Raw genomic sequence first — 20,800 nt, forward strand, 5'->3', positions numbered from 1 at the left:
ATGTTCTTTACTGGCTTGCTTCCCCTGGCTTGCTCAGCCTGCGCTCTTATAGAACCAAGACTACCAGCCCAAAGATGGGCTTTCCCCCCTGATCACTAATTGAGAAAATGCCTTGCAGTTGTATCTCATGGAGGCATTTCTTCAACTGAAGCTCCTTTCTCTGTGATAACACCAGCTGTGTCAAGTTCACACAAAACTAGCCAGTAAATATGGTTATTATCAGGACTCAGTTCTTTCTAGGTTATTGGTCTGAAAGTCCACAGTTAAAGACCATTACTAGTTTCTAGACAAATGGACCTTACGTGGGGAAGCTCACAACATGGTAGATTGTTTCATCAGGCTCAAATAGTATAAGAGTAAACAAATGAGTAAGTGAGAAAGATGGAAGAATGGGGGCATGAGCAAGCTTGCCTGATTATGTTTGCCATCTTCTACTCAGTGTGGTCTCTAAGTGCTGCTCCCACATAGACACAAAAGCTTTATTCCACACGTGTACAAGAGACACTATCAGGAAGAGAGACCTTAGGCAACCATTGCAGACATTCCACCTCACTTGCCAACAGCTCAGCTATAGAATATCAAGACATAAGCACTCATCTGTCTTGTTTGCTACACTTATGCTCCATTCACCAAGTAGCACAGCCTCACAGGGTTCCGACATGTCCAGTTATTCATGTGATTGTTTATGAAGCATACATGTGATCTGATTCAATGAAGGTATATTTTAATAGATGGTAATCCTTACTTTATAAAAGAACTATAACTTGTGGAAGTATAAATAATTCATATGTGGACCATTGTAATTTCTAGTGTTGATATTTAAAGATATTTGTTGAAGGAGCTCACATGACTCCCAAAATCACACAAGGTGAAAACTGGATGTAGATGCCCTGCCTCCAAGTTGCAGGAATCCAAGGGCTACTGACACATCTTTCATTGATTTCAGCCCATCTTCTAAGAAACCCTCATATACAGGTCTTAACTATCATCTATCTGTGGACAAAAATCACAAATTCTAAAGAGAATCTTGAGAATATCTTGAGATCATGTCACTTCATTCATATATATATATATATATATATATATATATATATAGAGAGAGAGAGAGAGAGAGAGAGAGAGAGAGAGAATATAGCATATTGTATGATGTTAAGACTGAGAGTGAAGCAAGAAAAAAAACTTTACAAAATGAGTACAGATTTTTGCCACAAGTTAGAAGTGGAAATAGTCTCTTGCCACTCAAAGGGAGCACCAGTCATTCCTTTGCAGATAACTATGGCCTCTCTTCCTCTTCATTCTTCAACCACAGTCACTAATAACTCCCCAGTATTTCAGATATCAGCTTCCTGATATCTACTCATGAACCATGCTTCTTGCTGAATGAACTTCTTGTTTCTGGTCTCCAACCCTGAAGTCTATTCTCTACAGCATCCTAGGTGAGCATGTTAACTTAGACCTGATCTTGAAACTCCTCTACTTTAAATCCTTTGGAGTTTTCCATTGCTCTCAGAGGACAGTGCCATTCCTTACCATGCTGGGAAGCTTCTCCTTTCTGGCCCCTTCCTTTACTTATCAGCTATCATTATCTTCATTGTTATCTCTGCTCTAGCTATACTAACCTGGCATGGCCAGTGTTTCTCACATCCCCCCCCCCACCACCACCACCACCACTTTTTTTTCTTTTTCTTGCCTTTCTATTTCCCCTTTTCTCTTTAAAAAAAATAGATTTTTTTCTCATATATTATATACTGATCAGTTTCTCCTCTCTCTACTTCTCCTAGTTCATCTTCACCTCACCTCCCATCTGGACCCATCCCCTTTCTGTCTCTCATTAGAAATCAAACAGATTTCTATGGGATAATTAAAAAAAAGTAAAATAAGATAAAACAGGCCTCTGGAACTGGTTGGTGGAAGAAATGCAGAAGAGTTTGTAGTTGCAAAACAGCTTTGAAATGCCATAAGCAGAGATTAATGGGCCATTATGGTGGGGTTACTAAAGATCATAATGCCAATAGAAATTCAGACTAACTAACCAGTGTAACTGACTCAGAGAGTAAGGTCTTCTACATGAAAGTGGAGATCGTTTTCAGTACCTAACTCAAGTTACTTGTGATGATGATCAAAATAAATGATAGATAATTCCTAAGGAGCTTTATCAAGAGGCATTTGATATAATCTATAAAGAGATAAAATATACACATATTAACACCTGAGAATGGTTCTAAACTTTTTTTTCTATTTTACGACCCATGACTTACCTGCCTGCATTCTGCCTGAAATAGCTTTTGTTGAGTTCATTGCAAAACTTGATACAATAAATGCAGTTGCTTAGAGAAAATATCAGACATCAGAAAGTGCAGGAGAAGAATTTGATACAGTAGAGGATGCCAAAAATTGAATGCTTTGAGTATGCTATCCTTCATTACTTCAGGAAATCTTTCACAGGCAGAAAGGATGGTGTGGCAGCTAAAGGCAGTCCCCAGCAAGCCCACTTATCTGAGTTCAATCCCCAGAATTCACATAGTAGAAGGAAAGAACTGATTCCTCCAAGTTGTTCCAGACACATACCATGGCACACATGCACGCATGTATGCGTACACACACATAGTAAATGTGATGGTTTAAATTAGAAGGGCCCCCATAGGCACATATTCTTGAATCCTTGTTTCCTAGATGGTGGAATTGTTCGGGGGAAGGATTAGGAGGTGTGGCCTTGTTGAAGGACTAGTGTCTCTGGGGCTCAACTTTGAGGTTTCAAAAGTAAACAGCAGGCTCAGTCTCTTTCCCTTTATCTCTATCTCTGTCTTCCTCTGTATGTCTCTGTCTCTCTGCCTTTCTCTGTCTCTCTGTCCTGAATTCTTTGTCTCTATGTCTCTCTCCGTCTCCGTGTATCTCTGTGTCTCTGTGTGTCCCTGTTCCAGTCCACTTTCATTCCTCTCTCTCTCTCTCTCTCTCTCTCTCTCTCTCTCTCTCTCTCTCTTTCTCTCTCTCTCTCTCTCTTGTTTGTGGATAATATATATGCTCTCAGCCATTTCTCCAGTACCATGCCTTCTGGCTATGGTGGTCAAGGACTCATCCTCTAAAACTGTAATCAAGCCTCCAATCCAGTGTTTCTTTTGATAAGATGCTTTGGTCATGATGTTCTTCACAACAACAAATAAATGTAAAATATAAATTTAAATAAACCTTTTTATCTCGATTCTTTATTCTATGTGTATTTCCTCTAGTAGAAAACCCTACTCATGTTTATGAAACCAACTGCTTACATTCTTTTCATAGTGAATCTAGGGGGAAACTACAGTTCTAAACTGTGCTTGCTGTGGCCTAGTCTGTATGCAGTTGCTGCTGTAGAAAAGTAGTAACAGCTTTATTCCATTTAAATATAAGTAACTCCCAGACATTTTTACAGAAAACTAGAAATCTGTTTGGTATTTAAGTAATTATAACCAGACCAGAAGTTACTGTTTTGTAAGATATCATCCTAAGAGAGATAACCCAATCACAAAAGAACACATATGATATGCACTCACTGATAAGTGAATATTAGCCCAGAAGCTCAGAATCCTTCTTAGAAAGGGGAACAAAATACTCATGGGAAGGAGTTACAGAGACAAAGTTCAGGGAAGAGACTGAAGGAACGACCAGCCAGAGACTGCCCCACTTGGGGATCCATCCCATAAATGACCACCAAACCCAGAGACACTATGGCAGATGCCAACAAGAGCTTGCTGACAGAAACCTGATATAGCTCTGCCAGTGCCTGGCAAATACAGAAGTGGATGCTCACAATTATCCATTGAACAGAGCACAAGGTCCCCAATGAAGGAGCTAGAGAAAGTACTCAAGAGATGAAGGGGTTTGAAGTCCCATAGGAGGAACATCAATATGAACTAACCAGTACCCTCAGAGCTCCTTGTAACTAAACCACCAATAAAAGAAAACACATGGTGGAACTTGTACCTCTAGCTGTATATGTAGCAGAGGATGGCCTAGTCGGTCATCAATGGGAGGAGAGGTGCTAGGTCCTCTGAAGGATCTATGCCCCAGTATAGGGGAATGCCAAGACCAGGAATGGGAGTGGGTGGCTTGGGGAGCAGGGAGAGGGAGAAGTGGATAAAGGATTTTCAGATGGGAAACTAGAAACAGGGATAACATTTGACATGTAAATAAAGAAAATATCTAATAAAAAGAGAAGATATATTCCATTATAATATAAAGTGTTCTACGTAACTTAACAATTTCTATATTTCCTCTCTTATTTGACTTTTGGGATTTTCTTTTGCAAAACAAACTTTTCTGTGCTTTTATTGTATTTCTTTTTAGTGGAAACACAGAAGTATTAGATTAAATGGGAAAGCACTTGATATTTTAGTGCTGTGGGGGAGTGGGCACAATTGACATTCTTCCTGTGACACATATTTTGGAAGTTATATCTGTCTATGAATACACAATGTTTCCTCATTAATCCTTCATTTTTTGCTGTTTGAGGTGATAACTCTTTTTCCAATAAAAATTCAATTAGACTTTCTACCCACATAGAAACAAAAATACACAGCCTTCATGGTACTCTGCTGGAAATGGCATTTTTCCCAGCTTTGGTAGGGAAACAGCAAATAGCTCTGATCAAAGAGCTGGCAGCACAATTGTAATTGTCTTCATGGTGCTGGTTTTATAGGTGTGAAAAGTATAAGAGTGAAATGGTCATGGAGGCTGCACAAGGTTACAGAAACCTGCTAAGGTGAGGCAATGTATGACAGTGTCAGTTTCCTGAGTGATAGAGATAAAGATGAGATAGAGATAAAGCTGTGGATGTCTAATATCCACTTATCAGTGTGTACATACCATGTGTTTTCTTTTGTGACTGGGTTACCTCACTCAGGATGGTATTTTATAGTTCCATCCCTTTGGCTGTGAATTTCATGAAGTCATTGTTTTTAATAGCTAAGTAGTACTCCATTGTGTAAATGTACAACATTTTTTCTACTTCTCTGTTGAGGGATATCTGGGTTCTCTCTAGCTTCTTGCTATTATAAATAAGGCTGCTATGAACATAGTGGAGCATGTGTCCTTGTTATATGTTGGAGCACCTTTTGGGTAGATGCCCTAGAGTGGTATAACTGGGTCCTCAGATTGTACCATGTCCAAATTTCTAAGGAACTGCCAGACTGATTTCTAGAGTGGTTGTACCAGCTTGCAATCCTACCAGCAATGAAGGAGTCCTTCTCTACATCCTTGCCACCATCTACTGTCACCTGAGTTTCTGACTAGTGTGAGGTGGAATCTCAAGGTTGTTTTGATTTACATTTCCCTAATGACTAAGAATATTGAATACTTCTTTAGGTGCTTCTCGGCCATTCGATATTCCTCAGTTGATAATTCTTTGTTTAGCTCTATATCCCATTTTTAGTAGGGTTATTTGGTTCTGTGGATTCTAACTTGTTGAATTCTTTGTATATTTTGGATATTAGTCCTCTATCAGATGTAGAATTGGTAAAGATCTTTTCCCAATCTGTTGGTTGCCATTTTGTTCTATTGACAGGGTCCTTTGCCTTACAGAAGCTTTTTAATTTTAACAGGTTCCATTTGTCAACTGTTGATCTTAGAGCACAAGCCATTGGTGTTTTGTTCAGGAAACTTTTCCCGGTGCCAATATGTTCAAGATTTCCTTCTATTAGATATTAGCCCCCCCCCAAAAAAAGGCTCAGAATACCCACAATACAACTCAGAGATCATATATATGAAACCCAAGAAGAAGAAAGACCAAAGTGTGGAAATGCTTTAGCCCTACTCAGAAGGGGGAAGAAAATAATCACAGGAGGTAAAATGAGCAAGGGAACTGGAAAGGAGAGAAGAGGTGAGAGAAAGTGGGGCAGGATCAGGTGTGGGAGGAGTTGGAAGAAGTACAGAAGGTTGGGAAATTAAACTGATGTGTGTAGCACTGGGGGATGGGGGAACTGGAGGTAGCCACTAGGAAGATCCACCAAAGTACCAAGAAAGATCCCATGGCTTGTCCTTGGACCATACACCAGAGGCACTCCCTAACTACTTCCTAGCAACAGTCAATCAAAGATTAGTCTGATTGTTTTAGATGTACCTTCACATCATATGTAATTGTTCATGGTTTTGCTTCAAAGCACCACCTGTTGGCTTAACCCCCCTAGCTTGCTTGCCATTCCCTATAAAACCATATCCTGATATCCTCTGGGATCACCAAGAGGCTGCTCTTCCAGAGCTCCTGAGTTCAATTCCCAGCAATCACATGGTGATCCACAACCATCTATAATGAATGGGATCTGATGCCCCCTTCTGGTGTTTCTAAAGACAGCCACAGTGTACTCATATACATAAAACAAACAAATCTTAAAAAAAAAAAAAACAAAAAAAAACTAGTTACATGGTGCATAACTATTTTATGAAACGTTGGTCAAAGTCTTGAAATTTCCACAGGAAGCTTTGTGTATGTTGTGGTTGTTTTAATTCATTTAAGCTCGGTCCTAGCTATTTTATTTTACTTTATTTTTATTTTTTTGACAGATAGATACAAGTTATCTGGGAAAAGGGAACTTCAATTGAAAAACAAAATATATGCCTCCATAAGGTCAGACTATAAGCAAGAAAGCCTGTTAGGCACTCTCTTAATTAGTGACTGATGCAGGAGGACACAGTCCATTGTGGTTGGAGATACTAGGCTGGTGCACCTGGGTTTTGTAAGAAAACATCAAGATCAAACCATAGAGAGCATGCCAATAGCAGTACTACATGAATACCACCTTCTGCCTCAAGGCTCCTGAATGACTCAAGGGATGACAGTTCAGGATATATCAGACAAATAAACTCTTTCCTCTCCAAGTTGTTTTTAGTCATGATCTTTTGTCACATCAACAGAATCCCTGAGACAAGCTCTTATCATAGTAACCAATATTTGTCTCCATGTTTAACCCCCTGATAGGAGTGCTATTTGGTACTTGTAACAACCGGCTCATAGCTTTCAGGATTCAAGACAGACTAAAATCTTTCATATATTACCAAACATTGATCAATGATTACTGTTTCTCATTAAAAACATAGAAACAAACACATTGCCATTTTCCAACCTTCTTTTGTTGTAAGCCTATCCTCCACTTGTTGCAGTGACTTCCAGGAAATTTAAAGGGCCAGAGAACCCTTTAGGGGAGAGAAATTAAATATTAGGATATCTTGCAGGCAGTACACCATTATAGAGGGTTTGTGGCTAGGTTGGCAGTGTACCAATGACTTTCAAACATAGAGGTAAAGGGTCTATGTAGGCACCAGCTCAATTTCTCCACATTTAACATGGTGGAATGAGTGGTGGAAGTGTTATCTTCAACAATGGGGCCTTGCCAACTCTTTGTTGAAAGCAACTTATAATTGTAGCAAAAGAGTGGGTTGTTTGGGAGTTCCTATGGAACCAATCAATTAGATGTAACCCAATCCCAGGACTGGAAACTTCATTTGGCAATTGGGCAATTGGGACTCTGCTCCACAATTATTTGGTGATTTCATTTAGATTCGCTTCATATATATATATATATGTGTGTGTGTGTGTGTGTGTGTGTGTGTGTGTGTGTGTGTGTGTGTGTGTTTTAAGAAGTTTCTACCATATTAGGCTTCCATATGACCCCACAAATAGCCCTTAATTTTAACTATTGTTTCCCATATTCCCTCCTTCATCCCCCTTTCACTTCCCTTTCTCCACTTGATGCAGCACCCTTCCCCACACCATCCATCAATAGAAAATCTTGTGGGAGTAACCTGTTTGGGTTGGTCTGGAGCTACTACATATTCAAATGCTGATCCCTCAGATCTGGTTGACTCCTAACAAAGAGATCTTCACACACACACACACACACACACACACACACACACACACACACGAGAATGTTATATAACCCTGCTCCCAAAGTTAACTGATCAATAAAAGCCTGTGATTGGGCAGTAGACAGAGGTAGGCAGGTTTCAATTACCTGGCTGGGGGTTGCAAGTAGAGATGGGGAAAAAAGAAAGGAGACCAAGGGAGGAAGACCAAGAGGAAGACCTGCAATGAGAGGAGATGGGCCCTGAGCACATGGCCAGGAGAAATAGCAAGTAACAAGGGATACATGGCTGGGATGTAAGTAAGAATAGCTCCAAAATTTGACCAGTCTAGGCTTACAGCTTGTAAATAAAATACTTGGACTGTGTGTCTTTTATATGTGCTAGCTACAATTTATAATTTCATTTACAGTACCAAACAATTTGGTTTGACTTAAGGTCCACTCCACAAAATTGAATCTGTACTGGACACTACTTGAGTGACCAAGAACCAGAGACTAGATAGCCCAGGAACCTAAGGGAAAACCAAATATTACTGGTCTAAAAGACCATAGCAATAAAATAAGTCCTAATGACCTTCTGCTATACTCATAGATCAGTTCCTGCTTAACCATCATTAGAGAAGATTCCTTCTACTACAGGCAGGAGCCAATATACAAACCCATAGCCAGACATTATATAGAGAAGAGAATGAGACTTTGGAACACTCAGCCCTAAAAGGAATGTCTCCATCAAGTCCCTCCCCCTCAAAAGAGGAGAATAAAATGGTATAAGAGTAAGGGGTGATGGAATACACCAAGAAGACAAAGCCTTTTAAAGACAACACTAAAAATAACTATCTTGCCAAAAGCAATCTACAGATTCAATGCAATCCTCATCAAAATTCCAAATCAATTCTTTACTGAGTTAGAAAGGGCAATTTTCAAATTCATCTGGAATAACAAAAAACATAGGATAGCAAAAACTATTCTCAACAATAAAAGAACCTCTGGTGGAATCACCATCCCTCACCTCAAGCTGTACTAGAGAGCAATTATAATAAAAACTGCATGGTACTGGTACAGTGACAGACAGGTAGATCAATGGAATAGAATTGGAGACCCAGAAATGAATCCACAAACCTATGGTCACTTGATCTGTGACAAAGGAGCTAAAAACATCCAGTGGAAAAAAGACAGCATTTTCAACAAAAAGTGTTGGCTTAACTGGTGGTTATCATGTAGAAGAATGCACATTGATCCATTCTTATCTGCTTGTACAAAGCTCAAGTCTAAGTGGAACAAGGAACTCCACATAAAACCAGACACACTGAAACTTATAAAGGAAAGTGGGGAATAGCCTCAAAGATATGGGCACAGGGGGGGAATTCCTAACCAGAACAGCAATGGCATGTGCTATAAGATCAAGAATCAACAAATGGACCTCATAAAATCGCAAAGCTTCTGTAAGGCAAAGGACACTGTCAATAAGACAAAAAGGCCACCAAGAGATTGGTAAAACATCTTTACCAATCATAAATCCAATAGGGGACTAAAATCCAAAATATATAAAGAACTCAAGAAATGGGATTCCAGAAAACCAAATAACCCTATTTTACAAATGTGGTTCAGAACAAAGAAGTCTCAACTGAGGAATACTGAATGGCCGAGAAGCACCTGAAAAAAAGGTTCAACATCCTTAATAATCAGGGAAATGCAAATCAAAACAACCCTGAGATTCCACCTCACACCAGTCAGAATGGCTCAGATCAAAAATGCTGGCAAGTATGTAGAGAAAGAGGAACACTCCTCCATTGCTGGTGGGATTGCAAGCTTGTACAACCACTCTGGAAACCAGTTTGGTGGTTCCTTGGAAAATTGGACATAGTACTACTGGAAGATCCAGCAATACCTCTCCTGGGCATATACCCAGAAGATGTTCCAACTGGTAATAAGAACACAGGCTCCACTATGTTCCTAGCAGCATTATTTATAATAGCCAGAAGCTGGGAAGAACTCAGATGTCCCTCAGCACAGGAATAGATACAGAAAATGTGGTACATTTACACAATGGACTACTACTTAGCTATTAAAAACAATGAATTCATGAAATTCTTAGACAAATGAATGGATCTGGAGGATATCATCCTGAGTGAGGTAACCCAATCACAAAGGAACTCACATAATATGTCCTCACTGATAAGGGAATATTAGCCTAGAAACTTAGAATACCCAAGATACAATTTGCAAAACTCATGAAACTCAAGAAGAAAGAAGACCAAAGTGTGGATACTTTGTTCTTTCTTAGAAGGGGGAACAAAATACCCATGGAAGGGGTTACAGAGACGAAGTTCAGAGCTGAGGCTGAAAGAAGGACCATCCAGAGACTGCCCACCCAAGGATCCATAAGCAACCACCAAACCCTGATATAGCTGTCTCCTGTGAGGCTATGCCAGTGCCTGGCAAATACAAAAGTGGATGCTCACAGTCATCTATTAGATGGAACATAGGGACCTCAATGAAAGAGCTAGGAAAAGTACCAAAGGAGCTGAAGGGGTCTGCAGCCCTATAGGAGGAACAACAATATGAACTAACCAGTACCCCCAGAGTTCCCTGGGACTAAACCACCAATCAAAGAAAACACATGGTGGGACTCGTGTCTCTAGCTGCATATGTAGCAGAGGATGGCCTAGTCAGCCATCGATGGGAGGAGAGGCCCTTGGTCTTGAGAAGATTCTATGCCCAAGTATAGGGGCATGCCAGGGCCAGGAAGTGGTAGTAGGTGGGTTGGGGAGCAAGGGGAGGGTAGAGAGGATAGGGGACTTTTGGAGAGGAAACCAGGAAAGGGGATAGCATTTGGAATGTAAATGAAGAAAACATCTAATAAAAAATTATTATTAATAATAATGATAGTAATAATAATGATTTCCATTTAAAAGCATAGTACTTTAATATAGTACTTTAATGCATTCAGAAAAAAATAATCAACACAATCAAAGCTCAGGTAAACTCAGAGCCTGAGGCAGCATTCAAAGGGCTAGCATGGGGTGAAACCTGGTCCTCTGTTATATATTGTAGCATCCATTTGGTGTTTTTATGGGATTCCTCATTAGCACTCATTATGTGCTAATGAGTGGATCTCTGTCTCTTGTTGCTTCTCTAGAGCGGCTTTCTTTCTGTTTGTTTTGTCCAATTCTGATGTCTTAGTTTTTGTTTTGTGATTATATTATATTATATTATATTATATTATATTATATTATATTATATTATATTATTATCCCATAGAAGTCTATTTAGCTTTCTAATGAGTGACAGAAAGAGTGGATAAAGATAGAAAGGGAGATGGGGAGGAGTAGAGGGAGGGAAAACGTAATTAGGATATACTAAATGAAAAATCTGTTTTCAATAAAAGGTGAAAATCATTTAATGAAAAGAAAATTAGTATATTGAAACAAGAAGAGCTTGTTTTAAAAGTGATAATGGATAAGGAACAGACTAAGGAAAACCTGAGAAGACACTGTGCTTATAATTCAGACTAAATCTTAGCACAGAGATAAACAATAAGAGACAAGAAAAAAAAATCAGAGACAGAGAAAGTATCATGTGTGGTGATTTGAAGGTTCATATATTTGAATGATTAATCACCAGAAAGTGGCACTACTTGAGAAAAATTGGTAGGTATGGCCTTTTTGGAGGAAGTGTGTCGCTGGGTGTGGGCTTTGAGGTTTCAAAAGCTCATGCCCCTCCTAGTAGCCCCACCTCCAGCCTATGGATCAGGATGTAGCTCTTAGCTATTGCTCCAGCACTATGCTTGCCTGTCTCTATCCTCCCTGCCGTGATAACCATGGCCTAAGTCCCTGAAACCGTAAGTAACACTCAATGAAATGCTTTCCTACATTGGAGTTACTTTACCTATGTAGTTCTTCATTGAAAAAAAAAAAAAACAGTGATTAAGACATCTAGGAAGGAGAATCTGATTTCCATTATTAGACTTAAGTATTAAATTAAATTAACCTGTTTTCAACAACAACAACAACAAAATAAAAAACCAAACAAAGAAACAGGAAAGAGTGACCCATTCAACGGAGAAAGGGGACCCAAAGAAGACCTGAAGGTAGCTCTCCTAGACAAAAATTAGCTCTTTTGAAGGTGCTGACAAAACGAAACAAAGATATGGATAAAGAAAATAACAATAAATCAGCATAATCTCATGTACCACTTACCAATGGGGATATATTCTGAGGATGCATTAAAAAAATCTAAAAATTAAAAAATACCCATAAGATAGAAAGTTTTAAGAGAATTTCTCGGTCTGAAAATTATAATAGCTAAAATGAAAATTGCACTAGACACAGTCGAAAGCAGATTTGAGTAACAGAAGAATCACAATAGCCTAAAAGGAAGAAGTATTCCAATCTTCATTAATGAATAGACAGATCGATTAGGATAAAATGTGATATATCCATATAATAACATCAGTTTATCTTTAAAGGATGAGTATTCTGTAACATGGTGTCTTTTGATGACTCTCAAGAAACTGTACTAAGTGAAATAAGCCAGTAACAGAAAATACAAATGCTGTATGACTCCATTTATGTGGTGTAAGATAGCCTCTGTGCAGTCCTGTGAGGAGAGATCTGGTCTACAGGGAGTGCTCTGACTCCCGTGCTCAGAGGTGAGATCGCCATTTTCTCTCCACTGACTGTCTAAAGTGGGTCCAGCCAAGAACACACACGGCAAAGGAGCAGTAGAGCAGCTGGGACAAAGTCCTTCCATCTGTCTTTATTTGTACCCAGGAACTGGGATTGTTCTACAGTCTTCTGTGCATGGATCCTGCCAGGAAAGAGCTGTCTCTGGCGAGTGCTGACACAGGCTTACAGGCTCATAGAAGGGACAAAGTCAAGCCAGAGACAGCAAGACCAACTAACACCAGAGATAACCAGATGGTGAAATGCAAGCACAAGAAACTTACCAACAAAAACCAAGGCTACATGGAATCATCAGAACCCTGTTCTCCCAAAACAACAAGTTCTGGATAGCCCAATACACCAGAAAAGCAAGATTTGGATTTAAAATCACACCTCATGATGCTGATAGAGGACTTTAAGAAGGACATAAATAACTCTCTTTAAAAAAAAATAGAGGAGAACACAGATAAATTGCTAGAAGCCCTTAAGGAGAAAACAAACAAGCAAACAAACAAAAATCCCATATAGAATTACAGGAAAAAAAAAAAAACAAGCAGGTGAAAGAATTGAACCAACCCATATAGAATCTAAAAGTGCAAGTAGAAACAATAAAGAAATCACAAAGAGAGACACCCTAGGAAAGAGATCAGGGTTCATAGATGCAAGTGTCACCAACAGAAAACAATAAATAGAAGAATCCCAGGTGCAGAAGATACCATAGAAAACATTGACACAACAGTCGAAAAAAAAAATAAAATGCAGAAATCTCCTAACCCAAAACATCCAGGAAATCCAGGAAACAATGAGAAGACCTAACATAAGTATAATAGGAATAGAAGAGAGTGAAGATCCCCAAATTAAAGGGCTAGTAAATATCTTCAACAAAATTATAGAAGAAAACTTCCCTAACCTAAAGAAATAGATGCCCATAAACATACAAGAAGCCTACTAAATCCCAAATAGATTGACAAGAACAGAAATTCCTCCTGTCACATAATAAAACACCAAATGCACTAAACAAAGAAATAATATTAAAAGCAGTAATAGAAAAAAGTCAAGTAACATATAAAGGTAGACCTATCAGAATTACACCAGACTTCTTACAAGAGACTATGAAAGCCAGAAGATACTGGGCAGATGTCATAAGACCCTAAAACAAACAAACAAACAAACAAACAAACAAACAACAAAGGCCAGGCTAGGCTGCTATACCCAGCAAAACTCTCAATTTCCATAGATGGGGAAACCAAGGTATTACATAACAAAACCAAATTTACACAATATCTTTCCACAAATCCAGCCCTTCAAAGGATGATAAATAGAAAACTCCAACACAAGGAAGAAAACTACACCCTAGACACAGCATGAAATTAATTTTCTTTTAACAAATCAAAAAGAAGATAGTCACATAATCATAATTCCACCTCTAACAACAAAAATAACAGGAAGCAACAATCATCTTTCCCTAATATCTCTTAATATCAATGGACACAATTCTGCAATAAAAAGAAATAGACTAACAGACTGGATATGTAAACAGGACAGGAAACCCACCTCAGTTACAAAGAGTAAAAGGCTGGAAAACAACTTTCCAAGCAAATGATCCTAAGAAACAAGCTGGAGTAGCCATGCTAATATCAAAGAAAATCTAATTTCAGCCTAAAGTTATCAAAAAAGAAAGGAGGGACACTTCATACTCCAAGGTAAAATCTACGAAGATGAACTCTCAATTCTGAACATCTATGTTCCAAATGCAAGGGTACCCACATTCATTAAAGAAACTTTGCTAAATCTTAAAGCACACATTGCAACTCACACAATAATAGTGGGAGACCTCAACACTCCACTCTCATCAATGGACAGATCATGGAAACAAAACTAAACAGAGACACTGTACCAGCTAGTTTTGTGTCAACTTGACACAGGCTAGAGTTATCACAGAGAAACGATCTTCAGTTGGGGAAATGCTTCCATGAGATCCAGCTGTAAGGCATTTTGTCAATTAGTGATCAATTGGGGAGGTCCCCTTGTGGGTGGTACCATTTCTGGGCTGGTAGTCTTGGTTCTATAAGAGAACAGGCTGAGCAAGCCAGGGAAAGCAAGTCAGTAAAGAACATCCCTCCATGGCCTCTGCATCAGCTCCTGCTTTCTGACCTGCTTGAGTTCCAGTCCTGACATCCTTTGGTGATTAACAGCAATGTGGAAAATGTAAGCTGAATAAACCCTTTCCTCCCTACCTTGCTTCTTGGCCATGATGTTTGTGCAGGAATATAAATCCTGACTAAGACAGACACAGAGAAACTAACAGAAGCTATGGAACAAATGGATTTAACAGATATCTATAGAACATTTTATCCTAAAACAAAGAATATACCTTCTTGTCAGAACCTCACAGTACCTTCTCCAAAACTGACCATATAATTGATCACAAAACAGGCCTCAACAGATACAAGAAGGTTGAAATAATCCCATGCATATGGTCAGATAACCATGGACTAAGGCTGGTCTAAAATAATAACAAAAATAATAGAAAGTGCAAGGAAGGAAGAAATTAAAGACTTTTAGAGTTTAATGCAATTAAGCCACAACATACCCAACCTTATGGGAAACAATGAGAGCAGTACTCAGAGAATGACTCATAGCTCTGAGTACCTTAAAAAAGAAACTGAAAAGAGCATACCCTAGCAGTTGGACAACACAACTTAAAGCTCTTGGAAAAAAAAAAAAAAGAAGAAGAAGAATCAAATAGACCCAAGAGGAGTAGAAGGCAGAAAATAATCAAACTCAGAGCTGAAATCAACCAAGTAGAAACAAAAAGAACTATACAAAGAATTAACCAAAGCAGAAAATCAGCAAGATCGATAAACCCTTAGCCAAACTAACCAGAGGGCACAGAGACAGTATCAAAATCAATAAAATCAGAAATGAAAAGTGAGACATAACAACAGAAACTGAGAAAATCCTTTAAAAAATCAGATCCTACTACAAAAAGCCTATACTCAACAAAAAATGGAAAATCTGAATGAAATGGACAATTTTCTAGACAGATACCAGGTACCTAAGTTAAATCGGGATCAGATAAACAGTAAAGCCCCCTCTCCTTCCTTGCATCTGCCTTTTCCTCCTGGGACTCAGAAGTCCCATCGACATCTTCTTCCCAGCAATTGGCCCCTGTCCTTCTTTATTGACAAATCAAGATCCAATAGGAAAATGAGATTTTAACCTCAGGACCTCCCTCTACAGACTCATTCAGTCTCCCTGACCATCACTTCAGCCTCTGTTGAGTCCCTGTGAGCTCTGGTTAATTGATTCTGTGGTGTCCTTGACCCCTCTGTCTCCTCTAATCCTCCCTCCCCCTCTTCCACAGGATTCCCTGACCTTCACTGAAAGTTTAGCCGTGAATTTTCTCCATTCAGTTGTTGAGTTAAACATTTCTGTTGATTATTATGCTAGTCTATGATCTACAAATACCAAAGTTATCATTAGGAATCATTTCAATTAACTTTTTTATTTTATTTATTTTATTTTATTTTATTTTATTTTATTTTATTTTATTGCCAGTAGTGTTTGGTTCTATCCTAGGTTTCTGGATTATCTAGCCTCTGGTTCCTGCCCCTCCTGGCAGTATCAAAAGTGGCTTCCCTTACATGATATGGGTCTCAGGTTGGACCAGTCATTTGTTGGGCACTCTCACAAGTTCTGCACCACATTTACCCCAGACCATCTTAAAGTCACAACAAATTGTAGGTCAAAGGTTTTAGGACTAGGTTGGTGTCACACTTAATCTACTGGAAGTCTTGCCTGGTTACAGAAGATGGCTGCTTCAGGCATCATATCCCCCATTACTACAAGTTTTTCTTAGGGTCACACTCATAAATTCCTGGGACTTTCCATTGCACTAAGTTTCTACCTCACCTGTGAAATGCCCCTCAATTAGAGTCATCTCTCCCCATACTATCTCCCTTCACCCCCACTTCCTCCTGTTCCCAAACTCATCCATCCCCATTCCATCTGCAAAATCTGTTCTATTTCCTTTTCCTAGGATACCACGCTCTGGATGATTTTTTTCTAGTTCCATACATTAGTGAATTTCATAATGTTATTTTTTAACAGCTAAGTAACACATCAAATTTTTTCAAAAGTTGTACAAATATACCGCATTTTCTTTATCCATTCTACAGTTGAGGAACATATAGGTTGTTTCCAGTTTCTAGATACCATGAATAAAACTTCTATGAACATAGTTGAGCAAGTCTCCTTGTGGCAAAGTGAAGCATCCTTTGGGTGCATGCCAGGGAGTGATATAACTGGGTATATAAGTAGATCTATTCATAATTTTCTGAGAAACTGCCAAATTGGCTTCCAATGTGGCTGTAAAAATTTGCACTCAGCAATGGAGGAATGTTCCTCTTGCTCCACATCCTCTCCAGCACTAGCTGTCAATTGTGGTTTTGATCATACTCTTGTAACAGGTGTTAAATAGAATCTCAGAGTCATTTTGATTTACATTTCCCTGATTTCTAAGGATGTTGAACATTTCTCTAAATGTTTCTCAGATTTTGATATTTCTATGTTGACAATTCTCTGCTTGGATCTATACTCCATTTTTAAATTGAATTATTTGGCTCATTGATGTTTACTTTATTGAACTCTTCATATATTTTAGATATTAAGCCTCTATTAGATGTGCACTTGGTAAAAATATTTTTCCATTCTATAGGCTGCTGCTTTGACCTTTAGATGGCATCCTTTGCCTTGCAGAAGCTATCCAGTTTCGTGAGGTCCTATTTATTAATTGCTTATCTTAGTGCTTGTGCTACTAGTTTTCAATTCAAGATGCTGTCTCCTATGCCTATGCATTTGTAGATATTCCCCTCTTTCTTCTATCAGGTTCTCTATCTGGTTTTATATCGAGGTCTTTGATCCACTTGGAATTTTGTGCAGGGTGATAGGTATGTATTTATTTGCATTTTTCTACATGCTGCCATCCAGTTATACCAGCACCATGTGTTGAAAATGTTTTCTTATTTACATTGTCTATTTCTGATTTCCTTATCAAAAATCAGGTGCCCATAGGCATATAGACTTAGGTCTGTCTCTTCAATTCGATTCCATTGATCAACATGGTATTAATATACCAATACTATGAGGTATTTATTACTATAGGTCTGTAGTATAGCTTGAAATCAAATATGGTGATACCTCCAGAAGCTCTTTTATTGTAGAGGATTGTTTTAACTATCCTGAGTTGTTTTTTTCCAAATGCAGTATGGTTCTTTTGAGTTCTGTAAAGAGTTGTATTAGAATTTTGATGAGGGTTGTGATGAGTTTATAAATTGCTTTTGGTAAGATGGACATGTAACTATGTTAACCCTAATAATCCATGAGCATGGCAGATCTTTCCATCTTCTGACATCTTCAGTTTCTTTCTTCAGAGACTTGAAGTTGTTATCATACAGATCATTTGCATGGTTGTTTAGAGTTGTAAAGGGTGTTGTTTCCCTGATTTGTGATTTGTATCAGGAAGGTTACTGACTTTCGGGTTTTTTGGTTTTTGTTTTTGGGGTTTGTTTGCTTGTTTGTTTGTTTGTATTAATCTTGTGTCAAGCCACTTTGATGAATATGTTTCTCAGTTGTAGCAGTTCCCTGGTAGAATTTTTGGGAGTTGCTTATGCATACTATCATTATCACCTGTGAATAATTATAATTTGATTTCTTCCTTCTCAAATTGTCTGCCCTTGGTCAACTTTAATTGTCATATTGCTCTATATAGAACTCAAGTTCTATATTGAATATATATGCACCAAGTGGGCAGCTATCTTAGGGTTTTACTGCTGTGAACAAACACAATGACTGAGGCAAGCCTTATAAAGGACAACATTTAACTGGGGCTAGCTTACAGGTTCAGAGATTTAGTCCATTACACTCAAGTCAGGAACATGGCAGCATCTAGGCAGGCATGGTTCAGGAGAAGCTGAGAGTTCTACATATACATCTGAAGGGTGCTAGCAGAATACTGGCTTCCAGGCAGCTAGGATAAGGGTCTTAAAGCCCACACCCACAGTTACACACCTACTCCAACAAGGCCACACATACACTAACAGAGCCACACCTTCTAATAGCACCATTCCCTGGGCCAAGCATATATAAACTATAACAGCAGCCTTGTCTTGTTTCAAAGTTTAGTGAAATTGCTTTGAGATTCCTTTTAATTTGACGTCGGCTATAGGCTTACTATAAACAGCCTTTATTGTGTTTAGCTTTGTCTCTTGAATGTCCTTCTGACTTTTATCATGTAGGCATATTGGATTTTGTCAAAGGATTTTTTCAGTATCTAATTACATAATCATGTGGGAGGTTTTTTCTTTCAGTTTGCTTATATGATGGATTAATTGACATATTTTTCTGTATTGAGCAATCCCTGCATCTCTGGGATGAAGACCACTTGATCAAGGTGGATAACATTCGTGATGTGTTCTTGGATTTGGATTGTGAGTATTTAATCGAGTATTTTTGGATCAATGTTCATGAGGGAAATTGATGTGTAATACTCTTTCTTTGTTAAATGTTTCTGTGGTTTGTGTATCAGAGTAACTGTGGCCTTATAAAAGGAATTTGCCAGTGTTCTTTCTGTTTCAACTTTATGGAATAATTTGAGGAGTGTTAGCATTAGCTTTTCTTTGAAAGTATAGTAGAATTCTGTGCTAAAACCATCTGGCCCTGGGCTTTTTTGTTAGTTGACTTATTTTTAATTAATTTATTTTTTTACACTCCATATTTTATCCCCCTCCCAATTTACTGTCCAACTGTTCCACATCCTATACTTCCTCACCACCCCTCTGTCTCCACGTGGATGTCTCTACTCCCATCCCAAATGACCTTTAAACTCTATGGGGCCTCTAGTCTCTTGAGGATTAGATGCATACTGAATGAACACAGACCTGGAAGTCCTCTACGGTATGTGTGTTGGGGACCTCATATCAGCTGATTTATGCTGTCTGTTTGGTGGTCCAGTGTTTGAGAGATCTTGGGGGTTCCAGATTAATTGAGACTGCTGGTCTTCCTACAGGATCACCCTTCTCAGCTTCTTTCAGCCTTCCCTAATTCAGTAACAGGGGTCAGCAACTTCTGTCCATTAGTTGGGTGCAAATTCCTGCATCTGACTCTTTCAGCTGCTTGTTGGGTCTTTTGGGGGCAGTCATGATAGGTTCCTTTTTGTGAGTGCTCCATATCCTCAGTAATAGTGGCGGGATTTCGGACCTCACCTTGAGATGGGTTCTACTTTGTGCCTGTGGCTCGACCATATTTTTATCAGGATCCTCTCCATTTCCATCCTTGTAATTCTTTCAGACAAGAAGAATTATGGATCAGAGATGTGACTGTGGGATGGCAACCCCATCACTCACTTGATGTCCTGTTTTCCTGATGGAAGTGGGTTCTATAAGTTCCCTCTCCCTACAGTTAGGCATTTCATCTAAGGTGTCCTAAGATCTCTCAACTCCCAGGTTTCTGGTGCATTCTGGAAGGTCCCTCCAACCTCCTATTTCCCAAGGTTGTCTGTTTCCATTCTTTCTGCTGGCCCTCGGGGCTTCAGTCCTTTTCCCTCACCAATAGCAGATCAGGATCCCCTCTTCTCCCCCACACCCACTACCTGCCCTGTCCACATTCCCTCCCAGGTCACTTACTCTCTCCCCACTTGTGAATGCTTTCTTCTTGCTCCCAAGTGGGACTTCATCTTGTTGAAATTTTTGAGTTCTGTGGACTTTATCTTGGATATTCTGTTGGATTTTTTTTCCTAATATCCACTTATTCGTGAGTACTTACTGTAGCCTCCCACAAGCCTGAAGCAGGCTGAGCCAAACTTGACCTTGCTGCCACTAAGGAGATTATCTAGGGTGGAGCCTTCCTCCCTAGATCACTCTATTGTTAAGCCACAGTCACTGTTCCTCTTCTAGATACTGCTACTTGCTGAGAGGCCCCGGAGCTATTCCTGAGACTACACCCTATTCCGCAAGTCATCACCTGCAGCTGGTTCCAGGATCCAAGGATGAATTGGCTGGAATGGGCCTCCCACCTCCTTTATAAAGTGTGTCCACCATTAAAAATTTGAACCTTAGCCAGGCACAGTGGCGCACGCCTTTAATCCCAGCACTTGGGAGGCAGAGGCAGGCGGATTTCTGAGTTCGAGGCCAGCCTGGTCTACGAAGTGAGTTCCAGGACAGCCAGGGCTATACAGAGAAACCCTGTCTCAGAAAAAAAAAACAAAAAACAAAAAACAAAAAAGTTTGAACTTTGATCAGA

General features: G+C 39.2%; 1 pseudogene; it reads right to left on the bottom strand.

Annotated features, from left to right (window-relative positions):
* LOC110310796 overlaps positions 1-19,832 on the bottom strand; it is a 39,120-nt pseudogene extending 19,288 nt beyond the window's left edge.
* Between the last annotated feature and the right edge of the window lie 968 nt (positions 19,833-20,800).

Source organism: Mus caroli, chromosome 15 (genome assembly GCF_900094665.2).
Source record: "Mus caroli chromosome 15, CAROLI_EIJ_v1.1, whole genome shotgun sequence".
Classification (NCBI taxonomy): Eukaryota; Metazoa; Chordata; class Mammalia; order Rodentia; family Muridae; genus Mus; species Mus caroli.